This window comes from Dama dama, chromosome 11 (genome assembly GCF_033118175.1).
Source record: "Dama dama isolate Ldn47 chromosome 11, ASM3311817v1, whole genome shotgun sequence".
In the NCBI taxonomy this organism is placed as follows: Eukaryota; Metazoa; Chordata; class Mammalia; order Artiodactyla; family Cervidae; genus Dama; species Dama dama.
In genome coordinates, this window is record NC_083691.1 from 101,431,416 (window position 1) to 101,443,587 (window position 12,172).

At 50.5% G+C, this 12,172-nt stretch overlaps 1 long non-coding RNA gene across 2 annotated transcripts in view; it reads right to left on the minus strand.

The window, feature by feature from the left end:
* Positions 1–4,179: 4,179 nt before the first annotated feature.
* Positions 4,180–12,172, minus strand: part of LOC133065227 (uncharacterized) — a 269,805-nt gene continuing 261,812 nt past the window's right edge. For both annotated transcript variants that reach the window (XR_009694871.1, XR_009694870.1), the window contains one exon: positions 4,180–5,331. This is a non-coding gene — a long non-coding RNA (uncharacterized LOC133065227). The remainder of the gene's footprint in view (positions 5,332–12,172) is intronic.

Sequence of the window (12,172 nt, forward strand, 5' to 3'; positions counted from 1 at the left end):
ACACGCGCCACGGCCCCTCCTCACGTCTGCAGGGACACACACACGCGCCACGGCCCCTCCTCACGTCTGCAGGGACACACACACGCGCCACGGCCCCTCCTCACGTCTGCAGGGACACACACACGCGCCACGGCCCCTCCTCACGTCTGCAGGGACACACACACGCGCCACGGCCCCTCCTCACGTCTGCAGGGACACACACACGCCACGGCCCCTCCTCACGTCTGCAGGGACACACACACGCGCCACGGCCCCTCCTCACGTCTGCAGGGACACACACACGTGCCACGGCCCCTCCTCACGTCTGCAGGGACACACACACGTGCCACGGCCCCTCCTCACTTCTGCAGTATCACACACACGCGCCACGGCCCCTCCTCACGTCTGCAGTATCACACACGCGCCACGGCCCCTCCTCACGTCTGCAGGGACACACACACGCGCCACGGCCCCTCCTCACGTCTGCAGGGACACACACACGTGCCACGGCCCCTCCTCACTTCTGCAGTATCACACACACGCGCCACGGCCCCTCCTCACGTCTGCAGTATCACACACACGCCACGGCCCCTCCTCACGTCTGCAGTATCACACACACGCCACGGCCCCTCCTCACGTCTGCAGGGACACACACACGCGCCACGGCCCCTCCTCACGTCTGCAGGGACACACACACGTGCCACGGCCCCTCCTCACTTCTGCAGTATCACACACACGCGCCACGGCCCCTCCTCACGTCTGCAGTATCACACACACGCCACGGCCCCTCCTCACGTCTGCAGTATCACACACACGCCACGGCCCCTCCTCACGTCTGCAGGGACACACACACGCGCCACGGCCCCTCCTCACGTCTGCAGTGACACACACACACGCGCCACGGCCCCTCCTCACGTCTGCAGTGACTCACACACACGCGCCACGGCCCCTCATCACGTCTGCAGGGACACACACACGTGCCACGGCCCCTCCTCACGTCTGCAGGGACACACACACGCGCCACGGCCCCTCCTCACATCTGCAGGGACACACACACGCGCCACGGCCCCTCCTCACGTCTGCAGGGACACACACACGCGCCACGGCCCCTCCTCACGTCTGCAGGGACACACACACGTGCCACGGCCCCTCCTCACGTCTGCAGGGACACACACACGCGCCACGGCCCCTCCTCACGTCTGCAGTATCACACACACGCCACGGCCCCTCTTCACGTCTGCAGGGACACACACACGCCACGGCCCCTCCTCACGTCTGCAGGGACACACACACGCGCCACGGCCCCTCCTCACGTCTGCTGTGACTCACACACGCGCCACGGCCCCTCCTCACGTCTGCAGGGACACACACACGTGCCACGGCCCCTCCTCACGTCTGCAGGGACACACACATGCCACGGCCCCTCCTCACGTCTGCAGGGACACACACACGCGCCACGGCCCCTCCTCACGTCTGCAGGGACACACACACGTGCCACGGCCCCTCCTCACGTCTGCAGGGACACACACACGCGCCACGGCCCCTCCTCACGTCTGCAGGGACTCACACACACGCCATGGCCCCTCCTCACGTCTGCAGTATCACACACACGCCACAGCCCCTCCTCACGTCTGCAGGGACACACACACGCCACGGCCCCTCCTCACGTCTGCAGGGACACAAACACGTGCCACGGCCCCTCCTCACGTCTGCAGGGACACACACACGCGCCACGGCCCCTCCTCACGTCTGCAGGGACACACACACGCGCCACGGCCCCTCCTCACGTCTGCAGGGACACACACACGCGCCACGGCCCCTCCTCACGTCTGCAGGGACACACACACGCGCCACGGCCCCTCCTCACGTCTGCAGGGACACACACACGCGCCACGGCCCCTCCTCACGTCTGCAGGGACACACACGCGCCACGGCCCCTCCTCACGTCTGCAGGGACACACACACGCGCCACGGCCCCTCCTCACTTCTGCAGTGACACACACACGTGCCACGGCCCCTCCTCACGTCTGCAGGGACACACACACGTGCCACGGCCCCTCCTCACGTCTGCAGGGACACACACACGCCACGGCCCCTCCTCACGTCTGCAGGGACACACACACGTGCCACGGCCCCTCCTCACGTCTGCAGGGACACACACACGCGCCACGGCCCCTCCTCACGTCTGCAGGGACACACACACGCGCCACGGCCCCTCCTCACGTCTGCAGTATCACACACACGCCACGGCCCCTCCTCACGTCTGCAGTATCACACACACGCCACGGCCCCTCCTCACGTCTGCAGGGACACACACACGAGCCACGGCCCCTCCTCACGTCTGCAGGGCCTCACACACACGCCACGGCCCCTCCTCACGTCTGCAGTATCACACACACGCCACAGCCCCTCCTCACTTCTGCAGTGAAACACACACACGCCACGGCCCCTCCTCACGTCTGCAGGGACTCACACACACGCCATGGCCCCTCCTCACGTCTGCAGTATCACACACACGCCACGGCCCCTCCTCACGTCTGCAGGGACACACACACGCGCCACGGCCCCTCCTCACGTCTGCAGTGACTCACACACGCGCCACGGCCCCTCCTCACGTCTGCAGTGACTCACACACACACGCCACGGCCCCTCCTCACGTCTGCAGTATCACACACACGCCACGGCCCCTCCTCACGTCTGCAGTGACTCACACACGCGCCACGGCCCCTCCTCACGTCTGCAGTGACTCACACACACATGCCACGGCCCCTCCTCACGTCTGCAGTGACTCACACACAAATGCCACGGCCCCTCCTCACGTCTGCAGGGACACACACACGCGCCACGGTCCCTCCTCACGTCTGCAGTGACTCACACACACGCCACGGCCCCTCCTCACGTCTGCAGTGACTCACACACGCGCCACGGCCCCTCCTCACGTCTGCAGTGACTCACACACGCGCCACGGCCCCTCCTCACGTCTGTAGTGACACACACACGCGCCACGGCCCCTCCTCACGTCTGCAGTGACTCACACACGCCACGGCCCCTCCTCACGTCTGTAGTGACACACACACGCGCCACGGCCCCTCCTCACGTCTGCAGTGACTCACACACGCGCCACGGCCCCTCCTCACGTCTGCAGTGACTCACACACGCGCCACGGCCCCTCCTCACTTCTGCAGTGACACACACACGTGCCACGGCCCCTCCTCACTTCCGCAGTGACACACACACGCGCCACGGCCCCTCCTCACTTCCGCAGTGACACACACATGCTCCACCTCACCACCACAGCTTCCACTGCTTCTCCCACCACCACCATTAATTTTTCTCCCACAAAGTAAAGAAGGGCTCTGAGGCACTCCCCCAGCCCCCCATCCCGATGTCCTTCCTCGTTGTCCCTGCCCAGTTGGCAATTAACACAGTCACAGCACTGGAACCTTCCTCTGTTTCTGGGCAGACATAGTCATTCATCCATGAGAGAATAAAATTAATCTACTTCTGTCTTCCTGATGCCCAGTCCATCTTTCCTGCCACTCCCAGGGGATGATAGGCGCTCCCACTCTGCACATTCCTCAATTCCTTTCCAGCCTTCACTTTCCCTGTCTGCCCTGCAGGCAGCATCAACCCTCTGAAGGGGACGGGGGCGGTGGGGGGGTGTCCCTGGGGAGCCTCTGACCCAGCTCAACTCCCTATCCTTTTCTCACAGCTCAGAAGAGGCAGCCTGGGGTGCCTTAGCAACTCCTGGGGTTGTGGACTGGAAAACCCTATTAAAATGCTAATAAGGCATCTGGAAGGAGTAAAACATTTTCCATTCTGAGGCTGCCTCCTGCACTTTAGGCAATGCCAGGCATCACCTGCTGAATGACATTTCTAACCCATCCTTCCCTGCTGTCATGCCTACGTGGGTACCCCTGCCCTCACACCAAAGGCCAAATACCACCCAGCTGCCCCCCTGCCCAGGGCCTCAGGGATCTGGCAGGTGCCACTGCCCAGTGTCAGGACCACAGTCCTGATGGTCCTAATCTCAGGTGGCCTCCATATGCAATGCCTTGGAACAGGGCCTGAATTCCCAACCAGAGACTGGGCTGGGCAGCAGTGGCGAAAACAACAGATCCTAGCCCCTAGACCAGTGGTCAGTGACAAGGGCCCTGGACCCTTGGCTTTGCAGAAGAGAATTTCCACAAAGACAGAAAGTAGTGAAGCAAGTGAAGTCTTTATTAGGAGGAAAAGGTGTACAGTATAGGTGGATAGACACATGGGCAGACTCAGAAAGTCCCTGAGTTGCTGAGTTGGCCCTCATGGCAGGTTGGATTACCTTTATGGGGCATTTCTTCTGGGTTTCCTTTGGCCAGTCATTCTGATTCACCTGGTCCACAGTCCATATTTGGTATATCCCAGGATCCTTGCATATGTGCACACACAGCTCTTAGCCAAGACACAGCCTACTGAAAAGGTGCCTAGGTAGACCATCCCTTTACGTTGCTCTCTCTTTGGTCTCCAAGGAGCCTTTTCTGCACATGTGTGGTTGGGGAGGTCTCCTGACTTCAGTAACAAGAAATATGTGGTCTGTGCAGAGTCCAGCCTTCTCCTCTAATCACCGTGCTATTTTTGTCTTGGAGTTCTGGTCAACAGAGAATGAATCTCCAATTGCTTTACCTTGGGGGCCCATCTGCCTGCTGCCTCAGTGCCAGCTTCAGGACTGTGGGAAGCTGAGTAGTTTCATTCCTCAAACCCATATCCCCTGCCCAGCATGGCCCTCCCCTACACCCCCACCAGTCCAGCTAATACTTCACATACCTCAGGGCCCAGAGTCCAACCTGCAAACAAGACTGTTGTTGTTGTTCAGTCACTAAGTCATGTCTGGCTGTTTGTGACCCCATGAACTGCAGTGCACCAGGCTCCCCTGTCCTCCACTATCTCCCAGAGTTTGCTCAAACTCACATCCATTGAGTTGGTGATGCTATCCAACCATCTCATCCTCTGTTGACCTCAATCTTTCCCAGCATCAGTGTCTTTTCCAATGAGTTGGCTCTTTGCATCAGGTGGCCAAAGTATTGGAGCTTCAGCTTCAGCATCAGTCCTTCCAATGAATATTCAGGGTTGATTTCCCTTAGGATTGACTGGTTTGATCTCCTTGCAGTCCAAGTTACTCTTAAGAGTCTTCTCCAGCACCACATTTTGAAGACATCAGTTCTCCAGCACTCAGCCTTCTTTATGGTCCAACTCTCACATCCATACATGACTACTGGAAAGACCACAGTTTTGACTATATGGACCTTTTTCAGTAAAGTGATGTCTTTGCTTTTTAATACAGAATGAAGCACATATGAAGCAAAACTAATAGAACTGAAAAGAGAAATACAGTCACCATTATAGTTGGATACTTCAGTACTTGTCTCTCTACAATTGTTAGAAAAATCAATGAAAAACCAACAAGGATAGAGAAGAATTCAACAGCACCATCAGGCTCGTCCCTGGTGGTCCAGTGGTTAAGAATCACCTTCTAATGCAAGGGACATGGGTTTGATCCCTGGTTGGGGAACTGAAATCCCACATTCTATGGAGCAACTAAGCCTGTGCATGGCAACTACTGAGCCCATTTGCAACTAAGATCTGACATGGGCAAATAAATAAATATTTTTAAAATTCTACCATCATCCAACAGGGTCTAACTGGTATTGATAAAATACCCCCAAACCAGTAGAATAAACATTTTTTTCCTCATGTGCTCTCAGGTCATATACCAAGAAACATCATATCTCTAGCCATAAAACAAACCTCACCAAAGGTAAAATAATTGAAATCATTCAGTGTGTTCTCTGACTACAATGGAATCAAACTAGAAATCAATAAGAGAAGTACAGCATAAAACTCTTAAATATTTAGAAACTAAACAACTACTTCCAAATAATCCATAGGTCAAAGAGCAAGTTTCAAGGGTAATAGACACTGAACTGAATGAAAATGAAAATATGTTGCATCAACATTTGTGGAATTTTTTAAGCAATCCTGAGAAGAAATTTTATACTGCTAATCCTTTCATTAGAAAAGAGGAACATTTTCTTAATTTTTATTTTTTGCTGAGTTTCCCAACCAGAGATTGAACCCATATCCCCCATATTAGAAGCACAGAGTCTTAATCACTGGTCAGTCCCAAGAGGAACATTTTCAAATCAGTAATCTAGCCTATCACCTGAGGAAACTAGAAAAAGAAGAGCAATAATAATCCCAAAGCAAGCAAGAAGAAGAGAATAAAAATACATGAACAGAAAACAATGAAAGTGAAAGCAAGCAAAAAACAGAGAGAGAAAATTCATGAAGCAAAAGCCTCTAGCAAATAGAGATAAAATTCATGAAACAAGATAAACTTCATGAAACAATCCTCTAGCAAGACTGAACAAAAAAAGGAAAGAAGACAAAAATTACTAATATCAGGAATGAAGCAGGAAAAATCACTAAATGTCCTGTAGACATTAAAAAGTTAATAAGAAAATAGTATAAATAACTCTGCGTATATATATTTGGCAACTTACATGAAATGTAAGCTTAAAAAGCACAAACTACCATAACTCATCAACATAAAGTAGATAATATAAACAGCTTTATAACTGTTAAGTAAATTCAATTCATTATTTAGAAACTCCATAGGAGGAAATTTTCAAGCTCAAAGGGTTTCACTGGACAATTTTATCAAACAATTAAAGAAGAAATGACACTGATTTTACAGTGTTATCCTAATTAATTTTATGAGATCATTAGTACCCTGATACTAAAACCAGACAAAGACAGTACAAAAAGTGAATTCAATATCCCTCATGAATATAGACAGAAAAATTCTTAAGGAAATATTAGCAAATGGAATTCAGCAGCATGAAAAAAGAAAAATACTCCACAACCAAGTGAATTTTATCCCAAAGATACAAGACTGGTTCAGATTTCTAGATGTAATCCACCTCATTATGCGGTTAAAGAAGAAATACCACATGATCATTTCAACTGATGCAGGTAAGACACAACATTCAATTAACTATTCATAATAAAAACTCTCAAAAATAGAAATAAAGAGAAATTTCCTCAATAAAAACATCTGTAAAAAACTTACAGCTAACATCATATTTAACCATGAAAAACTAAATGCTTTCCCCACCAAGACCATAAACAAGGCTAGGTTAATTAACATAGTACCAGAAGTTCTAGCCAGTGCAATAAAGCAAGACAAGGAAATAAATGGCATGCAGATCAGAAGAGAAGAAATAAAACTGTCTATGTGCAGATTTCTTAAAGGTATGTGTAGAAAATACTAAGGAATTTACCAAAAAACTCTTAGAACTAATTAATGATTTCAGCAAGGGCACAGGATTAGCATGACAAAAATCAATTGTTTGTGTATATACTAGTAATGAACAATCTTTATGTCTATATTCATGAGGGATATTGGTGGTCCAGTGGTTAAGACTGCTCTCCACTTCCACTGCAGGGGGCATGGGTTCAATCCCTGGTCAGGGAACTGAGATCCCTCACACTGTGTGTGTTGCAAATAAATAAAGCATTAAAAAACAATAATCTTTAAAAAATAAAATACATTACAACTTATAATCACACACTCACACACACACAAAAGAAAAGAAAAAAGAAATAGGTGCAAATTTAGGAAAATATGTACAGGACTTGTATGCTGAAAGCTATACAATGTTGATCCAAGAACTCAAAGATGATCTAAATAAATGGAGAGACATATCACATTTATGGATTAGAACATTCAACACAGTAGATATCAATTCTTCCTAAATTGATATATATTACAGTTTTAACAAAATTCCTATAAAATTACCGGAAACATTTTCTGTAGCTACAGATACAATTATTCTCAAATTTATATGGAAAGTCAAAGGAACTAAAATAACTAAGGCAATTCTGAAAAAGAATAAAGCAAGAAGAAAACTACTTAAAGTTAAGGAGTACTGTATAGTAATGATGACTGAGTCAGGGTGGTATTGGCAGAAGAGATCAATGGAAGAGAATAGAAAATCCAAACAGAGACCTACAGAACTATGGCCGACTGGTTTGTACAAAAATACTTATTTTGGCTGCTCTGGGTCTCCATTGCTGCACATGGGCTTCCTCTAGTTGTCAAGCGCAGGTTTCTCACTGCAGTGGCCTCTCTTGTTACAGAGCATGGGCCCGAGCGTGCAAGGGCTTCAGTGGTTGCTGCCCGTGGGCTCAGTAGTTTGCAGTTTGTGGGCTCCGGAGTGCAGGCTCAGTAGCTGTGGGGCACAGGCTTAGTTGCTCCCCAGCATATAGGATCTTCCTGGACCAGGGATCGAACAAGTGTTCCCTGCATTGCAAGGTGAATTTTTAACCAGTGGACCACCAGGGAAGCCCTGGCCAACTGATTTTTGTCAAAAGGTGCAAAGGGAATTCAATGGATCAAAAGGAACCTTTTCAAACAACAGTGCTGGAGTGACTGGAGATACAGAGGCAAAAGAACTAAACCTAAATCTATACCATTATTAAAAGATGCCTGCTCCTTCTAAGAAAAACTATGAAAACATAGACAGTGTATTAAAAAGCAGAGACATCACTTGGCCAAAAAAGGTCCATCTAGTCAAAGCTGGATGTGACAGTTGAACCATAAAGAATGCTGATCGCTGAAGAATTGATGCTATCAAACTCTGATGTTGGAGAAGACTCTTGAGAGTCCCTTGGACTGCAAGGATATCAAATCAGTCAATCCTAAAGGAAATCAATTGGAAGGACTGATGCTGACGTTGAAGCTCTAGTACTTTGGCCACCTGATGCAAAAAGCCAACTTACTGGAAAAGACCCTGATGCTAGGAAAGATTGAAGGCAGGAGGAGAAGGGGATGGCAGAGGATGAGATGGTTGGATGGCATCACCAACTCAATGGACATGAGTTTCAGCCAGTTGTGGGAGATGGTGGAAGATAGGGGAGCCTGGTGTGCTACAGTCCATGGGGTTGCAAAGAGTCAGACAGGACTTAGCAACTGGATAACAAATATTTCATTGTGGGAATATGCCGTGATTTGTTGATCCATTCCACTCCTTATGAACATTTGGACTTTCTCCCTCTTCAGTTCAGTTCAGTGACTCAGTCATGTCCGACTCTTTGCGACCCCATGGACTGCAGCATGCCAGGCCTCCCTGTCCATCACCACCTCCTGGAGTTTACCCAAATTCAACACCCTTCAGTATCTTGTCTGAAGAGACACCTCACTTCTCTTTTAAGTGATTCAGAATAACAGGCGTTCAGCCTTCTATGGGACCTGCTCTTTGCTGGGACTAGAGCCACACCTGAATCACTGTCTAACATCAAGTTATGTGAAGTCAGCTCATCAGTCAAAATACGCAAAGTGGGGAAGGGAAAGTCAGTACAAAGCAGTGTGTGATTAACCAATTGCAGACTTTGGGAGGACAAGGGGAGTTTCAGGGCCTGTCTCAGGGCCTGCCTTAAGTTTCTGCGGGCCCGAGTCCTGGGCCAGGGAGGGGGCGGGTGGCAGCGTCGCCGGTGCTCCCTGGAGTTCAGCAAGTCTCTACGCTGGGGCTGGGCGCCCTGGCCTGCTGCCCGGGGCCTCGAGGCCACCAAAATGAGAGGCTGAGCGAGCCAGGAGCCACAAGGTTGTTTTTGTAAGACTTAAAGGGATTATGTCATCCATCCAGACCTCAGGTCTCCTCCCTCAGGATCCTCACAGAGATCTTCCCAGGAGAGGCGTGAAGGAGAGAGAGGAGAAGGCAGAGCCACCGAACATGCTGGGGGCGGCTGGGGATGGACCTTGGACAAGAGCTGACGGGCAGCTGCAGAGGGGACGCCGCCGGGCAACCCAGACGGGTAATCTGAGTGGTGTTTGCGAATGCATAAGGGCTGCAGAGCTGAATGTTTATGTGAGTATAATCAAAGGAAAGGGGAAAGATTTGGGAGAGAGACACCCGAGAAAACCCCAAGAAAGCCACAAGACCTAGAGGAGAGTTGACCATCTGATAATGACTGGGTGTACTGTGGGGTTAGTGTTTATTCCAGACAAAGTCAGTGCTTTCCTGAGATCTGGTGACAATTTGGGGCACATATATTTAGGGGGAAGGGCAAGCCCTGGGAAGAGGATTTGAGTCAAGAGACCTGCCATGGGCCTCAGGCTAGTGGTCTCTGCTCTGTAGCCTTGGGCAGCCTGCTGTTCCCTGGGCCTGCAGAGTTTCAGCCCACCTCTGTTGGCCCTTCCGGGCTCAAGAGGTCCAGCCCTCAGGTCCAGACTTGCTAAGGCACTGGACACCTCCACAGTGAGCTTGTCAACATACACTGAGCCACGCCCCAATTGCTTTTGAGATATATTCAAATCTACGACCAGGTTTGCTTGGGTTTCTGAACTCATTACAGAAGAGGAAGTCACTTTAGAGTGAAATTCTCATAAAGCTTTTCACATTACACACCAATTTGCTTAATAATTTTGAGCAGTTTAGTTTGAAGCACAGAGTCGTATCTGGGAAAGAACCATTGGCTCCAACATCCTCAGAGAAGGTTAGTTTTAGATGCTGACAGGGTCACTAGGGGCTTCCCTGGCGGCTCAGACAGTAAAGAATCAGCGTTGTAAAGAATGGGAAGATGGAAAAAACATTTCCAAACTCATGTCTTATTTTACATATGAACTTGTCACTCTCTCACCAGTTAAATAGTTACTTGTAACTATTCTCTTGACATTCCTAAAGGTTGATCAAAGCACTGCTTATAAAACTCCTGATTGGGAAAGTTATCTACACAGTTAATCTTAAAATCATCATAGGCTTCCCTGGTGGCTCAGTGGCAAAGAATCTGCCTGCCAATGCAGGAGACATGGGTTCAATCCCTGGGTCGGGCAGACCCTCTGAAGAAGGAAATGGCTACTCACTCCAGTATTCTTGTCTAGGAAATCGAATGGACAGAGGAACCTGATGGGCTACAGTCCATGGGGTTGCAAAAGAGTCAGACGCCTCTTAGCCACTAAACAACAACAACAACAAAATCATCACATGCTATCTCTCCAATCTAGAACATGAACAAGAGATCTAATTAGACCCAACCTGTAAATCCCTTGAACGAGCTGCTGTCCGGGAAGGGGAGTACCACACACGAGGTCAGTGAAGCCCAGGCCAGCCCTTGCCTGAGCCTCAGTGCCCCAGACTTCAGAGTGGATCCCCATCCTGTCGTCACCTGCCTTGGGGTGGTCTCATCATCATGTCCCTAGATTTCCTGTGCCCCTTGCTGTGTTATATATTCAGATGACTTGGTGACCAGTTCAGCCCTACCTGATGCAAGCGGGCTTTCAGATTCCAAACAGGGACCACGGGGCCAGGGTGCAGGGTGAGTGTGTGTGTGTGTGTCTGTGTGTGTGTGGCTGGAGGTGGTAGAAGGCAGGCAGACTGGTTCTCTCCAGAGTTCAACAACAGGGAATGGCAAGTCCATATTGTGTTCTTTCCTTTCCTCTTCTCGCTCCTTCCTCACTGGCTACTTCCATCCATCGGGAGCTTCGAGCTCCCATACACTGAGGGTGTTCAATGGGTGAAGGCAAGGCTTGGTCTCTGCCCTGGGGAGTAGCTGCCTCCACCATTCAGAAACTCATGGTTCATGGACGAGAGTTTATTCTCCAGATGTTTTTTCATCATCACCCAGATGTCCCTCAGATTTCACTAATGCTTCATATTTGGCCGAGAGGGGCCGATACTCTGGGTGGAAGGGAGGAAGAGGGGTGTGAGGAAGATTGTTCTCTATTTTCAAAATAAAGAGCCTCTTCACTCCCCAAATGAGACTTTCGCTGCAGGCACATTTTCTGGCTCAGTGGCTGCCTACGAAGCACAGGGAGGGTCATCGCCAACCACACCTCTGTCTTTTCTGAGATCCGGCTCCCCAGACAGCAGGAATGGTCACGGGGAAGGAGCCGTTGGAGAGGCGAAGTTCGACCAAGCACATTCACAGGAACTACTGGTTCTTTGCTCTTCTGACTTTGGCTCCCATTAGCAATTACTGGAAATAAGCAGGTTGTCAGTGGGGCATGGCCCAGAATATGGCATGTAGTAGAAGGTAGCCTGGCGTAGACCATTGATGAAGTGCGGAAATTAACCCAGGAATCCAGCAAGGCAATGGAATCTGAGAGGATCTGAGGATTTCACCTCCAAGTGGCTCCCAGCCACGCTGGAGCTCCCTC